The 21,586-nt window shown below is 43.2% G+C and overlaps 1 protein-coding gene across 2 annotated transcripts in view; it reads right to left on the minus strand.

Moving 5' to 3' along the window:
• Positions 1-21,586, minus strand: part of LOC138249772 (P2Y purinoceptor 3-like) — a 223,502-nt gene that overhangs the window by 67,086 nt on the left and 134,830 nt on the right. For both annotated transcript variants that reach the window (XM_069203844.1, XM_069203846.1), the window contains one exon: positions 5,329-5,423. The gene's annotated coding sequence lies outside the window, so the exon portion shown is untranslated. The remainder of the gene's footprint in view (positions 1-5,328; positions 5,424-21,586) is intronic.

Here is a 21,586-nt window from a genome sequence, read left to right on the forward strand (position 1 = left end):
CTGGCACAGTCCCAGCTCCTGAAGCACAGCTGACTTCCCACACCCTCAGCAGTACCGTGGCAAGAAGCATGTGTCTGCAGGCATGTGGAATTCCTAAGGCCCCACGTCCGGGACATATTGTTTGGGGTCAAGAACAACATGTTTTCATGTTTATTTTGTCCTTGGGGCATGTAGCTCCAACCCCCTGCAGCACACACCCTTTGGCTGTCAGTTTACCGTATCACATTATCTATAAGAGAAAAGCATTGTCTGCAGTTAAGGTAATATTTGTCCCATATGTTAATGCTTTTCGAACTTGTATGTATGGTTCATTAATGCAAAGCTTTTATTGTTAGAGTGAGAGCTTTATTAACATATAATGCTCCCAGAATGCTCTCTGATTAGCTACAAATATTTGCAGAAGCTTGGAAGTAAGATTGGTGCTTTTTTGCTTTCAAAATAAAAAATGTTCACATAAATGCAACTAGGAAAAAAACATTTTGCTAAACTACTGTGAACATTTGTGTACCATTTCTTTGATGCATTCTAGTATTTCCAGAAATAGTCATAATGGAAAATCATTGTAACCAGTTTCAACAAGATTATGGGAAACATGAAAATAAACAAGAACTGGCAAAGCCAATAAGACAGACATTCAAGGTCAGACGTTTGGTTTTGTTAAAGTGTGTCTTGTTTTGACATAGTGTTTGTAAAACGTTATTGTTGCGGGAGCAGCTGGACCCTCGCCGTTATAACAAACATTGGCAAAAAGCAAAAGTATTTTTTTGTCTCAAAAAGCAGACATTGTCACAGTAGTCCCAGGCACTTGTGTGCCAATATGCTCCTTGTGAAAGAGCAGAATACTGTCACTCACAGTGAAGCAAGGTCGATATAATTAGGGGCCCAATTTTAAAAGAAAGTCAAAAAAGTGCACCCATGGTATGTATCCTTGCATTAGTGCAGATTTACAGCTTTGATGAATTCACAAGAATTTAAAGAAGTAGGCCATTTTTGCACTCCTAGAGAATATTTGTGAACTGCATTTTAGCAAGACTAGATATGCCTCTGTAGATTTGCTTATTAAAATAGTTGAGTGTTTACAAGTTCAGTCTACCTCCAATCACGGTTTTCCCACCCCTTGGAGATGTTTTACTTCTGCCCTTGTCAGGAGTAAATTTCCAAATTTTCTTAGCATGGGAAAATATTAGAGAAGAGCTGATGAAAACCCACAAAACATTCAAGTTAGTACGTTTGCACGGACTCAAAAGGGCATTCCAACCATGGAAATATTTATTACCGCAGCTTCTAGCCCCAGCATGTAGATCTGTGGAAAGATGGCAAAATAAGAGAATTGCTAGTAATCATACTCTACTATAGTATGAGCCCTGCCATAATCGAAGAGGCTAGAATTAGAGCTCTTATATACTGAGATTGCTGACATAATTTGTCACGACCTATGAGGCACCAAAGGGACAAGTTGACTTTTTTACAGGCCAAGTAGATTTATGAAGCAACCTGTCCCATGGGCAAGTAGATATTTTATTAAATTCCACACCCCTGATCTTTCTTCAGTGCTTTGAGTGAGAAGGTGCAGAACACATGACTGACAACTTGTATGAAAAATGCAATTCTAATGAAACAGGCGGACATCACAATGTATAACCACAGGACAAAACAATATTCCTCACTACACATCACTAAATTATCCCCTGACCTACCCCACACCACTAAGCCCCCCTGCCACAAGTCTCCCAATGCAATGTCATTGTACCTAGTCTCTACATCCTGAATTGTATTAACTTCATAAGTAGAAACCTTTGACCTGCTTCCTTCACACAAGTGTGAACTTACGCCCATCCACCCCATTCAAACTGTTTCACCCTACCCAAATAGCAATAAAACCAGAGGAATTGTGCCAGACTGGCATGTGAGGCTGTTGCTGTTGGGTCATTTGCGCAGTACACACGGAGCGGATACACACAAGCATGGCAAGAGTTTATGGAGTCGGGCGTGAAGAAGCGGGAGTGAGGAAGAGCAATGGAGGAGAGGCGAGAATGTTATACACTTTATCTTGAATATGATAGAGAAAGATTGGTCGAAGGTTAGCATTTTGGGTAGGTTGATGGGTATTGCCTTTTCCAGTAGTACCCTTTAGAGAGCTTTGAGAGCGGACACTTGCTCTTTCTTAGGACTTTGAATAGTTTATTCAGAGACCCGACTTCATGTTGGACTCTACTGCATTTTGATTGATCCTTCTGCTTCTTCTCTACATTTATTTATCCTGCATTTTGACTTGCTATCGTTTTACCAACTGTATTGCACTTTATTTAATAAACCTTCAAGGCTTCTACGTTTTACTGGTCTTCAGTCTTCTTGAGACTTATTTGACTACACCGATTTATTTGATGTCTATCTAATCTCTGCAGGGAGACATTTAATTACGTGTGTTTGAGGACAACACCATCCCCAACCCTCTGGAAATGCTTAGTCTTACATTATCAGATAAGATGGCGCCAACACCACCTTGAGTGTTTTCTCTCTTGCAGGAAAATAAAAATACTGTTCTGGTATGAAAAGTAATTACTGAACACATTTTCCTGTTGGAATGCCTTTTTTATATTATTCTCGCAGCCAACAATATATTACTTTAAAACAACTGCTGATTAGTTAACTAAACCTTTACATACAAATTACCCACCGGCGGCGACCAGTGGGTAGTTCTAGTTAGGTCAGTCTTACCATTGGAAGTTCCTCTTTTGTACTAGTAATAACTTTAGCGCTGTTTGGCGAATCTTTACGAAACTTTCCAAAACAATGATCTTTTTTAGCTAGTGCATGGAAAGTTTCAGGGTGATCCGTCAAGTGGAGGCTGAGAAAAAGGGGGTCTCAAAATGCAAAATCCCCATGCAGTTTCCACACACTTTTTTGAACAGCACTACCTCAAGAACTGCTAAATTAAATTACACCAAATTTGGCAAAAACTTAGATCTTGGAATAGAGAGCATACTTTTTGACATTTGGTGTAACTCTGTTCAATAATATTTGGGATATAAAGTCAAAAAAATAATTGTATATCTGGATGGTTGTGTTTGAGGGACTCTCAAGACATTCCCTCGCACCGAATTAAAAGAAATATAATGTTCTCGTCGAGAAGGCTTTTTTCCCATTGGGCAATTCGGTCCCATGGGAGACCCGCTCTAGTGGGAGTGAGTGCTCTCACTGACTGCTAGCAAAATGAAGAACAAGTTTTGCAATGCAGTTGGTCTCGCATTTGTTAGACCTAGAGCTATTAGCGTTGTAAAGTCCTAACTGGACTTTTCTTGTCACATAAATTGAAAATGAAAAGTAATTTTACATGAGTGAGCAGATTTAAAGCGCCACACCATGAGCATGAGGGAGCACACAAAAGGAAACAGAAGTTTGTTCGCAGTCAAACGTATCGGCAGTCATGCAATTAGCCATGTAACACAGTCGATGTCATGTAAAGCGATCGACTACTGCCCAGCGAGATCGCGCTGCGTAGGAAATAAAAAGAAAAAGTAGTCCAGGAGCCATGTGGAAAACATGGAGCCTCGTATGTTGTCAGTAGTTTACCAGTACTGTGTAGGCGGGCTAAACAACGGAAAAGGCATGACGTATTCATGCCTTTCACAAATGAAATCAAGCGAATTTTAAAAGACAAGCTCCAATCCAACGAAACTGAAGGGCGTGACATGGACGTGGTTAAAAGCCCACAGAGAGATTACAATACGGACTTGCGCGCTCAACCCTCAAAAGGTTTCTAGTAGTCATTATGGGATTCGGGCACTTAGTCCCCTGTCCTGCATTTCTTTACAAGTTAAAAACATAAGGAGCCGGGTAGGATACCCTGCCCTCACCACAGCCCTTGTAGGAGGGTTCCCAGAGAGATCCTCCCTGGCCCCAAAGATGAAACAAATGCAGATGATTTTGCTGTGATCCTGTGAGACGCCCACAGTATTGTGGGGGAAAAAAAGGAAATGGCATCCCATCATTTTTTAAAATTATTTGGGGAGGGGACGTGACTAGAACTCCCCCCACCCCCGAACACCATTTTAGGCCCTAGGAACCCCAGCTTTTTTAAAAAGGTGGGGAGAGGGGCATGCCGCTAAAGGCCCTGGAGACTCCATCCCCCAGGGATGGGTTGTTTAATAAAGGGCCTGGCTCCACCAACTGTGTCTCGGTGAGCCCACTTCTGTGGCACAGATTCCCTGCCCGCAGGAGCACAGGCAGGGACTTGCCTGCTCCCACCTGAGGAGAGCTTCCAAATGCACCTGCTGGGTGGGGAGCCAGATAGGGCCATGGGGGTCCAGGGGCTCCCCCCAAGGCCCCAGCGTTATGTTTTGTGGGTGCCCCATGTGGGCCCTGAGGCATCCACTTACAATAGAAAAGGATCTGGAGTACGGGGTCCCAGGGGCCACTAGGAGCTTGGGGAGGGGGGATGCATGACCCCTCCCCTTTATTTAAAAACAATAAAAAATAGACCAGTGATATTGGCCCAAGGGCTTATAGATGCTTGAGAGGAGGGGCTGCGTAACCTCCTGCCCAACATTAAGAATTTCACTGCAGGGGGATAGGATCTCTGGGGCTCAAAAGAGGTTCGGGCAGGGTGTCAGTGGGCCCCCTTCCCCTTATTAAAAAAGAAGGCCCGGGAGATGGAGCCCCTGCGGCCTACAGAGGCTTCGGGAGGGGGCGTGTGACTCTCACCCTGCTAATTATCTCACATATTGCAGCTCTCATGACATCTTTGATAACATCATTGATAATATCATGTAATAAGTGCAGTAAAACTTTTGAGGAGCAAGCTGTGCATGGCGGGGGCACATGTCATAGTTGCCTTATGGCACGAGTTATAGGTACTTGAAATAACTCACAATAACAGCTGAATTTCTATGGTTTTGTTCATTTAAAATGGGAGCCTAACTATAACATCCCTGTTACCTTTGTTTTTTTCAGTGAATATATATATATATATCTATATATATATATATATATATATATATATATCCTGCTTCCTCTTCTCTCTTCTTCCATTTCAATAAATGCATAAGACATTAAGCTGTTTTCGTGTTCCTTTATATAATAAACCCCCGACCTGTAAATATGTTCAATATCTTGTATATATTGACCAACACTGGACAAAGATTTCTATATGTTGCTTAAACATCAACATAAGTGAGACATATTTTCATCTTTCCTCTAGTTGTCTGTTACAGCCTTGCAATGTGTATATTTATTTCCTTCTACCAGAAAAAATCTTTCCCTGTAGTTGATACGCCTCACATGGCCAAATCCACTAACAACTGTCCAATATTAATGAGAACTTAGTACCTTTAATCGAGACAGGATCTCACAGCGCTCCCCGGCCCATGCCATTTTAGGTAGCCTCTTGAAATGACCATGATTCTTGAGGAAAGGCCTGTGAACTAGAGAGGAAACACAATATGAGTATATATATCATGTATGTTTTTAGTGGCAATACATCACTAGCCACCAGTAGATGGACAGGCACAGTGACTATTAATCAACATAAGAAGAAAATTCTGAAACCAAACTCAATCACAGCTGCTTCAAAGAGGACCCCTTCCCTGTGCTTAAGGGAGTACAACATGGATTGTTGTGGAATAGGTTTAGCTCTAGATATCTGGACGCATACACCCCATTAGCATAAGAATGGATGAATGAATAGATCTTTATTTGCATTTAATTAAAACTGATCAAACATATAAAGCATCATAAAATTGCAAAATTCAATATATGCTATTTATCAGCGTACCTGGTCCTTCCCACGTTAGAGAGAATGTAAAAGGTGTGTTAATCATGGGTGGAATGACCCTAGCCAGAAGACATCTGCAGCTTTGGACAGTTAGCATTCTGTAGGGTATCAAAAAACAATGGCCGTAAATTTTACAAAATTGCGTATAAGCTGGAGCTCTTCTCCCACGTCCAGACTTAACCAGCCTTGACCCAGCATTTGGGTTCTTTCTGCAATCTTACATCAAGGAATAGGGAGCAGCTCGAGCTTAGGTGAGTGGACCCTGTCTTGAGACTCACTAGGTTGTTCTCATGGCCTCTGTTTGTATGTCATAGTACCTAAGACCCCCTTATCTCGGTGATACACATTTTGCTGAGAAGTTGCTCAGCTGTTAGTCTCTTGGTGATACAGGTCCATTATTGTGCAAGGTCACACATAGACTTTTTCAGACACTGCACATACACTAGAAGGAATCCTACATCTGCAGTGCCATCATAAACCAGCCAGAGTAATTCAGGCCTATGGGATCCATTCTGGATACCCCAGACCAGGCATTTGCACAAGGCTGAAGGGAGGGTTGTTTTTGCAGGGCAAAAACAACAAGTGATGGACGGAATGCTGAACATTGTCAAACACTCACCCCCAGTCATAGATCTGGGTTTAATCCATCGTTCTTTTGCTCACCATGCCACCCCAGTTTGGACCCAGCCATATGCAAATCAGTCTTGACCCTGTTCCTCATGGGAACAGTCCAGACCGAACTGCCAAGCCAGGTCCTCACTGGACCGGAAACAAGCATCCTGGGACCGGTTTCGGGGTTTCACCCCTCATCAGCCAGGCTAGCTTGAATCCAGTGGCATGGGAAGCACGGGACCCACGTCTGGGCATACCCTTCCCACTTAGGGCGACAAAGCAAAAACAACAAGTGATGGACGGAATGCTGAACATTGTCAAACACTCACCCCCAGTCATAGATCTGGGTTTAATCCATTGTTCTTTTGCTCACCATGCCACCCCAGTTTGGACCCAGCCATATGCAAATCAGTCTTGACCCTGTTCCTCATGGGAACAGTCCAGACCGAACTGCCAAGCCAGGTCCTCACTGGACCGGAAACAAGCATCCTGGGACCGGTTTCGGGGTTTCACCCCTCATCAGCCAGGCTAGCTTGAATCCAGTGGCATGGGAAGCACGGGACCCACGTCTGGGCATACCCTTCCCACTTAGGGCGACAAAGCAAACAGTGGAAGTAGATTGCTGATGGGAAAAGACCCAGACACTGGTGTGCGGAGAGTGCAGCCACGGCTCCTTTAGAAATCCGATTATGCTAAGGAGATGCTGGTTAGTCTTCCTGAACGCTGCCATTTGATGGCTGGTCGAGGTGAAGGGAGGGGCTGCAGTCTCTTATGCAAGGAGGGCGGAACCTTTAGGTGAGGCCTGCCCTTTTATTTCCTGGTTACAGCCTCAGTTAGTTGAAGACAATCAGCTTCGGATACCCAGTACCTCTTTGTGTCTCTTTTGTGGGTCCTGCGGCTGGAGCCTGTCCCTGGCATTAGAAGCATCACTCTACACAAAGGCTGTGGGCCTGATTACAACTTTGGAGGAAGGTGTTAATCCGTCCCAAAAGTTACGGATATACCACCAGCCGTATTACGAGTCCATTATATCCTATGGAACTCGCAATACGGCTGGTGGTATATCCGTCACTTTTGGTACGGCTTAACACCTCCTCCAAAGTTGTAATCAGGCCCTGTGTCTGTAAAGAAGTTTGGAATGGATGCGAAAGTGAACAATCCCCAAACTGGTTTTGAAGCCACAGACAGGGGATAAATATCTCCTTCTTGATTTTGCAGCATAAAAATTGGACCCCACTACATCACTTGTTTAATTCCTAAGTACTCCATGGCAATGAAATAGAGTACCCTGCAGCATTTACAAGAGGACTGCTATGCAATAAGAACTGGTGTCTGACAGCCAGCTTTTCAGAACTGAGGGTGCCTCACCTGAGCCTCAACTCTTGCTGGAAGAGCTGTGAACTTGTCCTAGAGCACCTAGAAGCCTGACTGCTTGCTGAATGATGGAAGAAACGCACAAGCTCTGCAGGAATGCCTGTCCAGAAGGAGCGAGGTGCAATGTGTCCCAGGTGCTGGTGAGTCATCTAGTAGATAATAGCAGAGGAGAGCCTAATGTGGACCCTGGTGCCCGTGGGTCTGCAACCTCAAGGCGACGGTTCCTGGGTGGTGGGGGGTTGTAAAGTCTTAGGGGGTTAATACAACTTTGGAGGAGGTGTTAATCCGTCCCAAAAGTGACGGTAAAGTGACGGATATACCACCAGCCGTATTACGAGTCCATTATATCCTATGGAACTCATAATACGGCTGGTGGTATATCCGTCACTTTACCATCACTTCTGGGACGGATTAACATCTCCTCCAAAGTTGTAATAACCCCCTTAAGCTGTGACCCCTTTGATCATGAGTCAGCACTTGAGGTGTGTGGCTGCATCAGAACCAGAAAACCAACTAGGCATGACTGCATCATTGCCTGCAGATCAGCCTGTATCTGCCTGCATTGGACGTCCGTAACCAGAGAGCCAGCCTGCGCTTAGCCTCAGCGAGCCTGCAATGTGTTCAGGTGACCCATCCTGGGAGGTTCCCTAATTACCTGTACCAGTATCAGATGTCACCTGAACCATCGCTCACATCTGCCGGATATCCTGCAGACGTCCACTGGGGACAGTCTTGGAACAGGAGTGCAGATTCCATTTCTGCTGGGCAGTGGGCCAGCAGCCAACGCAGTGCACTCCCATGGAGCTGCCAGAAGGAGGCCGGGCTTCTGCCCAAAGACTAATCTTCTGCAGGGGATTGTAAGACTGAAGTGTGAGAGAGTGAATGCAAGGACATTAACAGCCACTGGAAGTAGACGTGAGGGGGTGCTGCAGCACCCCCAAAATAACCATGCCGGAGTTCAGAAGGTGGATAATCAAACAAGAAGCCTTTACATTTTGTTATTATCTTGTAATATTTGCTGTGTGTTCCAAGAAAGGTCAAATGTCAGGCTTTGTCTTTTGACACATTGGTTCTTATTCTTTTAAAAAGCAGATTCATGTTTTACTTTTCTTTTTCTGGCCACAAAGTGAGAGAATTTTGTAAAGTGAACTATGTGACAGTCTTGCTGGTTTACAGGGAGAGTGAAAGGGCAGGCTGTACATACCCGCAAATGGACTGTGCGAATATTTTAATTTGTATCAGCAGTTAACACAAATGAAGAGCATTTTTTGTATTTCTGAAGTGTAATGGAAACAAAGATTATAATGGAATCAAAAGAAGTCAAGACACTTAACTTGGTGATGCACAAATGATAGATATTCATGGAAATGTCACACATTATGAAACATTTGTGCCCTATATAGTTTTATTAGTAAAACTACATACGTGTGTAAATTTCGGGGTGAATTAAATGGAAAATGTGGTGTCTGTAAATGACAGTGCATCACGCTTTAATGACATATTTGCAACTGAGTGCTCTAAAATGCACCACCAGCTACATACCACACCCTTACCACTGTCCTGCTGAGTCAGTGTGGCCCATCGGCTACACGTATTTGTTGGATTCTAGATTTGTCACAATCTCCATAACTTCAGTGATCAGGGAAGTAACTTGGTCAGTATGATTTGGGGGGTGATGTTAGCTTTAGATTTCCCGACAATCACGCTGGCACAAGATGTTAAAATACATTATACAACAAGCAGGGTACACAAGAGGTGCTTAAGGGGTAGTGAAAAGGGACAGGAATGTGTATTGGTGAATGTACTAAGTGAGAGAGTGCGTGTGCGTTTTTGTCTGTGTGTAAACATTCCTGGTGAATTCCGACAGGCACCTCACCATACCCAACTGAAAGCTCCTGTACCCAATTATTTATCACAAAATACATGTATTAGGGGGGTATATGACCCCCAACCCTCCCTGAAGCTACACCCCTGTCACTGATGTAACACTAATGGCAGCAGTTCCACGCTGAAAATTGTTCCAGCACCACTGTCAATAGTGAGAACTGCCCTGAGCCAAAATCACACTGTACGCACCCCGGCTGACTGCCGAGCCCATAAGGGGTAGACCAAGGCCCATATTTATACTTTTTTAGCGCCGCATTTGCGTCATTTTTTGACACAAAAGCGGCGCAAACTTACAAAATACAATTGTATTTTGTACGTTTGCACCACTTTTGCATTAAAAATCGGCGCAAATGCGGCGCTAAAAAAGTATAAATATGGGCCCAAGTGTGATGCCGGACACAAGTGCAGCACTACTTCATAGTGCTATGGACACAAAATTTTATATGATGGTGTTAGCGTGTAGTATTCTGTTCTAGTGTGCATTACAATAGTTTTTCTTCTTGAAAGATGAGCAATGGGCTGGACACACGTTTATTGTGCGGTTGTGAGACTGTAGAGCTCTGAACTGTAGCGCCCACACACTACCTCCCTGAGAAGTCTGTGATACTCACTATTGCTACCACTGAGAGTCAAGTGCTGAAGGTGCTACACTTGGCCATTCTAGGATTGACCCCTGGACAACAGAGACAAACAACCTCAGTGTCCACAGATGAGGCCCGAGTGTGATCTGACTGCAATGCCATCCACCTATGTGTCCTGGGTGTGTAGAGATAGGATTCAGAAGAGTTCTGTTAGCTGGATTTGGTGATCTTTCCATTCCTTGTTGTATCAAGTGTCTAGCCGTGTTTGGATCTTTAAAAAAAACTTTTGCGTTCATGGTGTGGATGTGTGTTCTGTTAGAGCATGAGTTTTTAATGAAATTACTGATGAATATTCATGTATCCTGAATGGTGAATTTGCGTAAAAAATGTAATAACGTAGGAAAAATAATGCATGCACTTGAAAGTATGACCATGTGAGTGGCCGCCAATGTTCACGAAGTGTACTGATTAATGGCTTATTAATTTGAAATGTTGACAATATGTTTGATTAATGTAGTAATATGTCATATTAAGGGTTATGCATTATGTATTAGCTTTGTTAATTAAAATCCTTAACTTAGTGGATGTCTTGGCCTAGTTTCATGGTCTCATCTCAAGTTGTATTTCTTGAGCGTTTAATAAAATGTCTGCTTAGAGAATTAAATTGTGATTTTCCACTGTACTGACTTAATGTGCTCACAGCTAAAAGTATTTCTCATGAGAACTGCTTGCTAGAATATGTAGTTCTTGCGAATGCAACATTGTAAATGTAATGTGTGTAAGACTGACTTTCTCAGGAGAGAACAATGACCATACTGACTGGAGTGTAAGCTGCAACAATATTGTTACCTGATAAACCGGGTGGATGAGAACAATACGAAAGGAGCCAATCTTCAACGTGTGAACCGTGTACTAGTAGAAATGTAGATTTGATGTTTTAGTTTGATTTGACAAAGTGTGAACATGTGATCCCTTGACTAATAGGGACTTGGGAAGTAGTTTTAGGAAATCAAACTTAGCTGGACTGCACCGAGAGGAGAGAGCCCATTCTCCCTGTTCTCATAGAGAGTTTAGTCCATTATTTTTTTGAGCGTCTTGACAAGAGACGTGCTTAACTTTACTGCTTAAAGACTTTGCTTTTTCTGAACTTTGATGCTGAATCCTGATGCCTGGCTAACCGAACTGATGTCCTGAGGACGAAGACTGACACAGTATGCTGATCCATACTGAGGATAGGTATATTGATGAAAATGTTGTTTGCTGTGTCTATTTGCTTTTGTCTCTAGGTACCAAGGGCCACATGTACGAAATATAGGTTTTGCGACTCGCAAATTGCGAGTCAGAGGGACTCGCAATTTGCGACTCGCAAAACCTTATGTTTAACAGTGTCAATGACACTGTTTGCGATTCGCAAGGGGGGTCGCAAATGACCTACCGCATGAATATTCATGAGGTAGGTCGCAATTTGCAACCCCCTTGGGAATGGCGGCACTCACAGGGATGGTGGCCTACTGGAGACAGCAGACCACCATGTCTGTGACTGCTTTTAAATGAAGCAGTTTTTTTAAAAATTAAATGCAGCCAGTTTTCCTTAAAGGAAAACGAGATGCATTTCAAAAACAAAAAATGAAAAGTTTTCTTTTCATTTTTTCAGAGCAGGCAGTGGTCCTTAGGACCACTGCCTGCTCTGAAATAATGTTTTCGCTGCCATTCACAAAGGGGAACTTCCCGTTTGCGAATGTGTTACCACCATTTTGCAACTGGTGCTAACTGCGATTGTTTTGCGACCACATTCGCGGTCCCAAAACAATCATACATGGGACTGCGACTCCCAATTAGGAAGGGAACACCCCTTCCTAATTGCGACTCGCAAACCCTTTTTGCGATTCGGTAAATAGTTTACTGAATTGCAAAAATGGGTCTGTACATCCCAAAGTGCATTTTGCACATTGGAAACGGCCCGCTTCGCCGTTTGTGACGTGCAAAATGCTACGTACATGTGGCCCCAACTGCGCTATTTTGACAGAGCCATAGTTAGATGTTTTTTCAAATTTGTGTTAGCTAAATTGTTTTTCATGAAACCCAACATGCTAATTCTAAACTGGTGGTAGTTAGGGTTCTCACTAATGAAATTCAATACATGGAGTGACTTGCAATGTCTTTTCTTTGCTGAACCTAAATGTATGTAATATTGTTTGCGCAGTTATTCTTGCTATTAATTTGCACTGTAATACTGGAATGTGTAACAGCTCAAGACTTGATTAGATTGCGTTTCTTTCGCCGCTATGGACAGCCAGTATTGTTTCTGTATGTTTATCAACTGATTTTAGGATTAATTTACGTGACATTAGCATTGTTAATATAGGGAAATAAATATTCTAACTATTGCATAAAGGGGTGCTTATTCATGACTACAAGGTCATGGTGTGTCAATCACGGACTCATATTGATTACTAATGTTATTGATTATAATTGAAAATTGATGTTGATAATTGACAATTGGCCACTGATCGATATTGGTTCGGGCCTACATGGTGAGAACATCTCAAGCATTGGTCAAAAGGTCCATCGACCTATTCACGTCCCCTTGTAAGTTTACTTATTAAGGTGTGACGCGCTAACAGTTCTTGTGTGACTCTGGGAAGAACAGCCGTTCCACTCACTAAAACGTTAAATCATATGTGAACCTACACAGACTTCTTTTTTCACATAAATACACCATGCATAGCTCCACTTCTGTTCATATTCACCTAGGTACAACATTCATGGGGTCACTGGGGTCAGTTCACAACTGTCTCTCGTGGGCTCTTTAATTCTCTCACACATCTAAGTGCCAAATATTTCCAAACACAGCATCTCTCAAGGGCATCTGAAGGGAGTGCATGCTTATCCCAGAACTGGTTCTGGGGCCAGATTACATAGGGAAACATTGCTGAAATGCAGTATGCAAAGTCTGACTGTTGTAAACACAACAACTATGCTGACCAACCAGTGCAAACAATACATTTACAGCAAACTGGCCAGTGCAGAAGTTGCATTTGCACTGACCTATGGTTATAAAACATGTGTTCTTGTCCCAGTCACTCAGTGTCATTGCAGTGCAGTTTTGCAATCTCAACCGGATGCAATTGACATTCAAATGAGGGACGCACAGTTTCACCCCTTCCACCTTTTTCAACACAGTCTTAAAATATTTCTCTATTCACAACCATACCAGAGGTCACAAAGGTGCTTTAGGGGAACTCGTAGCCATTTTATTTTCAGGAAATTTGAAAAGAGTTGTGTTTAGTTGGTGTTTTTCCTGTAAATGTGTTCAGCATCTTCGGTATGTCGGCAGCAGGACGCAATACCTTGGTGAATTCTGTGCTGCACAAGGAGAAAGCAGGGTCTCTTGTGATGTCCAGGTAACAGATGCTGGAGAAAGCTGAGAGGTCAGGGGTTCAGGAGTAAAGCAGCAGGGCCGGCACCGAGCAGTGCTGGAGTCACTCTGCCAATATCTAATGGTGGCCACCAGAAGTCCAAGGTTACTTAGCGATGGCTGAGGAAATGTGTTACTCCACCCAAAGCTGGCAGTTTCAGCCCAAAAGCGCCGATTCCATGACAAGTTTTCATCATAACCACTATGTTAAAGATCGCGGTGTGTATTCAATGTTTGTAAATGTTTCCCATTTGTAAACCTGAACACCTGGCATGGGGTCCACCCCTCGTGGACTAATGTTGGACGCCGCTGTGCGACACGGACCGAGCCATCTCTTTGACTCAGTAGCATCACAGACACCATCTAGGAGCCCATAGTGTTCCTAAGATGGGGGCAGATTTACTATCATTTGCTATCTCGTTTGCAGCAAAGACTGATGTAAACTAGTGCAAAATGTTTATTGTGTATTTATTTTTCAGTGTAAAACTTGTTTTGTGCTGATAAGTTGCTTTAAAGGAACGGTAAAGCTCTGCATTACTTTGCATCCTTGCTACTACATGGGTGTTCCCATGAACCACTCGTGTTCTGATGCAAAGCCCTATCTACTAACAGTAGGGGGCAGGGATTTTTCCCAAAAATCCCACCTTTCTGAGAGTGAATTTAGGAGAGATATTTTCACTTCTTCACACTTTTCCAGCTTTGCATGTGTGCTGCACCTTACAGTGCACATCTAAAGTGGGACAAGTTTTAAAGTTGTCAGGCATAGAATTGTGTTCTGGAGGGCTACCCTTCCAGTACAAAACCTATGCTAGACATCACACAAATCCTTGAACAATGGTATAAAGCTGTGTGCGTCATGCTAGGCAGCCTAATTGCCCCAGCACTAAGGAGGGAGCAGGGTAGTTCCATATCTTAGTAAGTATGTTGCTTTACATGTTCCCACCCTCTCGCACAACGCAGGGCACCTGTAGGTAAATGGAGTACTGGTTGACTCCAAATTAACCTGCACTTAATCCTCTGGTAGATTGGCAGAAAAGCAGTAAGGCTTAACTTAGACTCAATGTGTAAAGTATTTTTGCAGCAATTCAGACAGTAATAAAGTAAAAACACAACACAAGAAAGATCCCATAACAATTTAGAAAAATAGATAATTTATTTGAGACAAAAATGGCAAAATCCAATCAAGAGAACCAGAGTTATGTAATTTAAAAAATGTCAGTTAAGTATAGCATCAGAAACTACAAAGAGCCCTTTGTTGTTATCTGGTCATGTTAAACCACGTTAAAGTCACAAGTTCATTCCGAACAAAATGAAGCAGGGCGCTGGTATAGGAACCAGGATAGTCCTGGTGAGACACTTACTTTCAAAAGTATGGCTCAAAAAGATCCGCTCGTGGTGGAGGGGGGCAGGAGGAGCAGCGAGAGTGTTGCGAATGGTTGGTGCTTTAGTGCAAAGAGTGTCAAGGAGTTGCGGATGGTAGTTCATGTAGCGTGGAGATCCTGTTGGGCATTGAGGATGGTCATTGCTCGAGATTCGCATTAACAGTCACTCCAAGCTGTCGATATTGGAGCATGAAGTGCAGATTTAGCATTGACAGGCGTTGCTGGTGGTCAATGTGGCACGAAGAGTCGGGTTCACCCGGAGCTTTGTGTTGGTGGGTGGTACAGGCGGCATGATCTTGGTGCGAACCGTCCCATTTATGGTCACAAACAGCCCAAAACCTCAGGATTTCTCTTTTTCGTGGAGATGGAGCTCAATTGATGCCACGGCAAGGATCCAGGACCTGAGGGGCACCTCTTGGGGGATGAGGAACTCACTCCAGCGGTAGCTAATACGGTTCAAGCAAGCCCAGTTGCAGGTCCAGGCAGCAGGTCATCTGGGCAGATGCAGGGAAGGCTCTGGAGCTTGTTACATCCCTGTAGCTCGGAACAGATCATTCAACTGTCCCTTGGAGTCACTTCCACCTGGACTGAAGGATGAGGGTCCAGTCTTCCTTCTCAGCGAGCAAGACAGCAGGCAGCAAGTAGCAAAGGCAGCAGAGTAATTATCCTTCTGGCAGCAGAGCAACGCATCATCTTCTGTAGCATTATCAGGTCCGGAGGTGTACTGAAGAATTGGGTTTGGGGGTCCACTATTTGTCCTTAGTGCCATCTTTGAAGTAGGAGAAGTTTCTAGAGGGTTCCACCCCAAAAGACACTTGGAATTATCTGCCCTGACCCCAGCTTGTCAAGGGACAGAAAAGACTAGTGTCAAATACTTTGTGAGTGCGCTCAGGCAGAGCCTTTGTGATGTGCAAGTGTGGTAGGTGACAGCTCTGCCCCCTATCAAGTCAGAGATGGCATCCTTTTTCCTCTTTGCCTCACAGTCTGGGAGTAATGCATAAGGACCAACTGCAAGCTACATCTAGTCATGTGACCCAGGACACAGGCTGCAGGCACCAAGTGGTTGGTACAGGAAAATGCCAACTTTGTAAAAGTGGCATTTTCAGAAGTGTGACTTAAAATGCAACTTTACCAATAAACAGGGGTTTAAATTACAATTCTTTGAACACCAAACTCAACACTCCTACTTTCTCCTAATTGTAAGTTATCACTTAATAGATGTAATAATGTAACCCAATCTTATGCTAAGGGAAATGTAGGCATTGCAGTAATGAAAGATGAATTTAAAAGTTTCCCATACCAGGGCATGCACATGTTTAAGGTACATTTCCAACCTTTTAGTACACTGCACTGCATCCCATGGGCTGCTTATGGCCTAGTTTAGGAATGATGTGTATGTATTAAAAAGGAAGGTTTGGGCCTGGCATAAGGTTTATTTTGCCAGGTCGAAATGACAGTTTAAAAGTGCACACACAGGCTGCAATTGCAGGCCTGAGACATGTTAAAAAAAGGCTACTTAAGTGGGTGGCACAACAAGTTCTGCATGCCCCCTAGTAGCATTTCATTTACAGGCTCTCGATAAATGTAGTACCATTTTACTATGGACTTGCTAGTAAATTAAATTTGCTAATTCGGTGTAGCCAATGTTACCAGCTTTTAGGGAGAGGGCACAAGCACTTTACTACTTGTTAGCAGTGGTAAAATGCACAGAGTCCTAAGGCCAGCAAAAACAGGAGGCTGGAAGGGAAAAGTTTGGGGGAAAACCACGGCAAGGATGTCAGGTCCAACAGAACCAGTTCTGGCTGCTGTTGTGTATTGCGTGACATCTTTGTGAATCTGCCCCAGGGTGTCTTGGTAGTAAGGCAGCAAATCATCCCGATCCCTCTAGCTTAGACACAAAGCTGGTTATTCCCTACAGCCCAGAGATCACTGGAAGTGGATCTGGAATTAGAATACAGTTTCTGCCTGTATTTCCAGTGCATTAGACCAAATTGCTCCCTAGTTTGAAGTAGTCCCAATCTTATTATTTTATCCTGTCACTGCGTTTGACTACTGTTATTGCATAAAAGGCACCGGTTTCAGACCCCATATTTGATGGTAATGACCTCTAACACTGAATTATTTTCATAATTCACAGCAATGATAACACTACCACGAACAACAAATTTCAACTGATGAGAAACCCCAAGATCAATAAAGTATTCTACTTTTTTAAAAATGTTTTTATTGCAAATGGTACAAAGGTAAGGCATAGTAAGGCAGTAAGGTAATGCTAGAAACTTAGAGCCACAACTGGCCTCTCCTGCACAGCAAGGTGACAATGGCAATAACTGTCTAATTATATGATAAAATCATATACATCAAAATAGAAAACAAACATTTGCAATGCAACGGGTCTTGCATTTGCTTGAGTTAGAGCTATTGGTGTTGTAAATTGATAAGTTAACTTTTCTTGCCACGTAAACTGGTCAACCCTGCCACATAATTCCAGTGGCACTTCATACAACTGAAGCACTTCCATTTACGCTCCCCTCAAGGCATTGTGGCACGGAGGTGATTTATTTACTAGTGCTTTGTGAATGTTCGGGAGGTGGGGAATAGCACATATGAACTGCCATTGGCCGTCTGTGAGGAACATGTCCCTGAAAGGAGCCAGTACCTTTGCCACCAAAATTAAACACTGTTTACAATTGGCACTGTGTTCGGTGATTGACAGGTCATCCTCAGTAAAACACAGAGCTGAGAAAGTACATGGAAACTGTGAGATGCATGCATTTAAGTGAGGCGTGATGAAACCGCTGCAGCTATTCAAATGAGGCAAGACAGAAGTGCCTCAGCTATTAATGTGAGGAGAGACGAAACCGCTGTAAACATGAAAGTGGGCCACAATGGCATAATGCGGGTGGTGCTATTTAAGTGAGGCATGATGGAGCAACTGCTGCTTTTAAAACCAGACACAATGGAGTTGTTGCTGCTCTTAAAGCGGGTCATGATGGAGGTGCTTTTAATAAAGTGCGACACAATAGAGTCTATAAGGTATGGGCGTACGCATATAATTTGCCTTACCAAATGGACAGCAAGCTTCATATGAGGTACAAATGCCCTTACATTATTTCCACTGGTGAAAACTAGAAACATGCTTCTGCTTGGTCACACAGAAAGCGGCTGTGGTGTTGCTGGTGTACACTAGGATTAACAGCACCCCATGGGGGACACCGGACAACAACGGCTCGTAACTAGTGTCTGATTAGCAGCGGCAACTACACCCCTCCCTTGGCTAGCGTCCGATCAGCAGCAGGAGTCTGTGAAACTTAAATCGAACAAGTTCACGCTCTATGAAACTTCAATGCGGCATGACAGCCACAGAGCGCGAAGGCGAGACAAAAGAAACAATGTTATGTAACAGGTAGTCATGCAAAGTGCTCCAATACTGCCGACTTTGCGCTGTATAGAACTTTGAAGGGCCATGGCTGCCATGAGTATGAGTGCAAAGGAGAGTGACAAAAGAAAAAGATAGTTCGCCCACAGTAAAACATATCGGCAATCGTGCAGTAATCCCATGAACGAGTGAAAGTGATGGGCGTGAGATGGACGTGGGTAAAAGCCCACAGAATACTTGCAAGTCGAAATGCACTTGTGCGCTCGACCTAAAATTCGACATAAATAAAAAGCAGCAGCGAGCGTTCACCGCAGCACCGCAATCTAGGCACAGTGTATTCAACTCTAGAGTAGCAATCTGTATTATAGCTTTTAATAAAATTGTTCTGCTTAAAATACACTCGATTTAAAGAGTGCGTTAATAGAGTTTTTTTGAAAAACAATTGCTTTCAGGTAACATTTACAAAGCACTCTGCAGCTTTTTGGTTCATTCCCATTCTGGTGGACGTCCATAATAGCGCTGTATCATGATGGGCTGTGGTGGCACAGTGCCGAGCCGAGTGGCTGTTTTATGCAGCGCATAAACTGAACCCACATAACCTGCTTTTTTTCCACTTAGAGTTTTACTTTCACATTGTACAGACTGGAAACCGTGAGTATGGTTTACCTCTTTCTGTTTCTGAGCTGTGCTGTCTGAAAGTAAAGCCCTTGGAGAAATATTGAGTTATATGAACACATGTTGCACACAGCCGGTGCATAAAACAGGCGCTCAGCTCTGTGCTATGCCAACACCGCCCATCATGATACAGCCCCTGGTATTATATGACGATAGTTAAAACATGGTGGTCCCTCGTAAATCCACTCTTGCTGTAGCTCTTTCACAACATAATACGCTTCTGGGTGCTTGATGAGTAGGGAGACATTCTATTGTGCTGGAAACCATCCTTAACATTGTGGAATAATAATAATGTATTTACTATGGTGCTACCTACCAGATGCTTGGTATTTCTGAGCGCTCTAAACAACAGATTTTATCATTACCCAGTTAATGGTTCTGAATTTATCATCCAAAGTAATGTTGGAAGACTGAGTCCGCCTTGTCGCAAAACCAGACACGAGACCTGCTGCACACCGCACTTTGTCTGCGGGGAGCGTTCAGCTCACTGAGCCGTCTTCAAATATTGAGCTGCACTCAAACTAAACAGAGGGCATTCTATATTATTGCAATGCATCAGTATTTCTCACTGCTTTATGATGATCTTTTACCGTATAGCGTTCAAGTGCCCAAACTGAATTTCCTCCGTTCAACAACAAGCAATGGCAAAGTCAATAGGTCGAACATTGGCCATCAGCCTTCTGGCTTTGTATATGTTTGTTTTGTCATGGTTTTTACAAAACTTTATTGATGAGAAAACAGCCGGGCCCTTGGAAACAAAGCTAAAAGCAAAACTATTGTTTTGGTCTCAAAAAGCACACATTGCGATAGAAGTCCCTGGCACTGAAGGGAACTACTTTGTGTGTGAATGTGCTCCTTGTGAAAGAGCAGAATCCCGCCACTCACGGTGAAGAAAGCTAGTAGCTAGAGTAGGCAACTCACTGCCGAAGCTCTATGCTCTAGCCAGTGTAAGAAATATGCGAATGACAAAACAACAGGCCAGCAGATAAGGAGAGATGACTCAAAGTCCCTATATGTAAGTATACTTTATGTATAATTTTAGCAAAATCAAAAGGTCTCTGGAAAGAGTATGACATCACACAATCTTTGGCCCCAGTGATGCATGCTCCTAATAAAAAATAAAGCATCCTACTTGTTAATAAGTTGTGATCATACATAGGGTAGAAACTTAGGGCCATATGTACGAACACTTTTTCCCATAGACACAGAATGGGTAAAAACCTTTGCTACATCTGGCCCTTAGCTACTTAACTAGGAAACACTAATGGTGTTTTACTCTTACAGGGTTTAACCTGTGACATGTACCCTGCTTCATGATGTTTTGATAATGTACATATGTCAGCAGCCTTGCTGCAGGTCAGCATTGTCCTTGTTTGGGCAGTGAACGGGCTTGAGTGCTTGACAAAGTGCTGAGGCCTAAAAGATAGGTTTTTATTTACTAACCAGGGATTCTTTAGCTTTCTGTGCAGGCGAAACATATGCACTAACTTGACATTTATTTCTGTTGCTCACGTGGCTAAGGCAGAAAAGACTTCTTTCACTCTCTGCAGCATTTCAGAAACTAAATATTAGGCCTGGGAGGAACTAGTGGAATTTCATTCTTTGGAATTCCCCTGAGTTACATAAAAAATATGCAAGCTTCTGCGCCATTCCACCAACGGGCGGGAAATGCCGGTTTCGCTCTGATTTTGGCACAAGTAGTGCGTTGGATGTAGCCCTCTGACCATGATCGCCTCAGTTAAAGAATCTCGCAGGAAATCCTCCGCTCCCTTGCTCGGTTGCCCCTAATAAATGAGAAAGCATTGGCAATGCTAATAGGTCTGGCTTTAAAGGAATGTTGTATGTTAATGTGAAGAATTAAAAGTAAATAGCATGGGGATGAATATGTATTGGTGTGGAAAGAAAGAACTGTGGAATAATATTAGTGCAGGTTAAAAGTTAAGTGACATTTGCACTATCAAGCCAGACCTAAAAATCAATTTAGGTTAATGACAGCCCTCTTCCCATCTTTGCTGCTGCCAGACAAAGACAAACACAATAAATTGTCTGGTTATCTTGGAGACTCTTATAGCTTTACAATGCCATGTGTGTGCCCCTGAAAGCTCAACATCAGCCAGCATAAATAAAATGATCACAGCTGCAGTGGAGGGCAAGCACTTTTTGGTGGAAGCACACAACTTCTGACCAATTAAAACATGTATTTCTGAACGCAGCCAAAGCCCCTCCCTAGTGATACTCACATAAAAATTGTAGGGTGACAGCTGTGCTGTAAAGTGGCACCCACCCCACCCCATTTGCTAAGGCTCTAAAAGGCCTTAGCAACTGGGGCTGGGCAAGCAGATGAGGCATTCTTCTGGGAGATGCTGAGAACAGAATCTCCATTTCTAGAACTAATGTTATCTATGGTATGGTTGAGGCTTTGCATGACTCAGAAAATAAAATAAAGAATTTGATCTTACCGTCTAACTTTCAGCTAACATCCAGCTGTAGAAATAATATAAACAG

This window comes from Pleurodeles waltl, chromosome 8 (genome assembly GCF_031143425.1).
Source record: "Pleurodeles waltl isolate 20211129_DDA chromosome 8, aPleWal1.hap1.20221129, whole genome shotgun sequence".
In the NCBI taxonomy this organism is placed as follows: Eukaryota; Metazoa; Chordata; class Amphibia; order Caudata; family Salamandridae; genus Pleurodeles; species Pleurodeles waltl.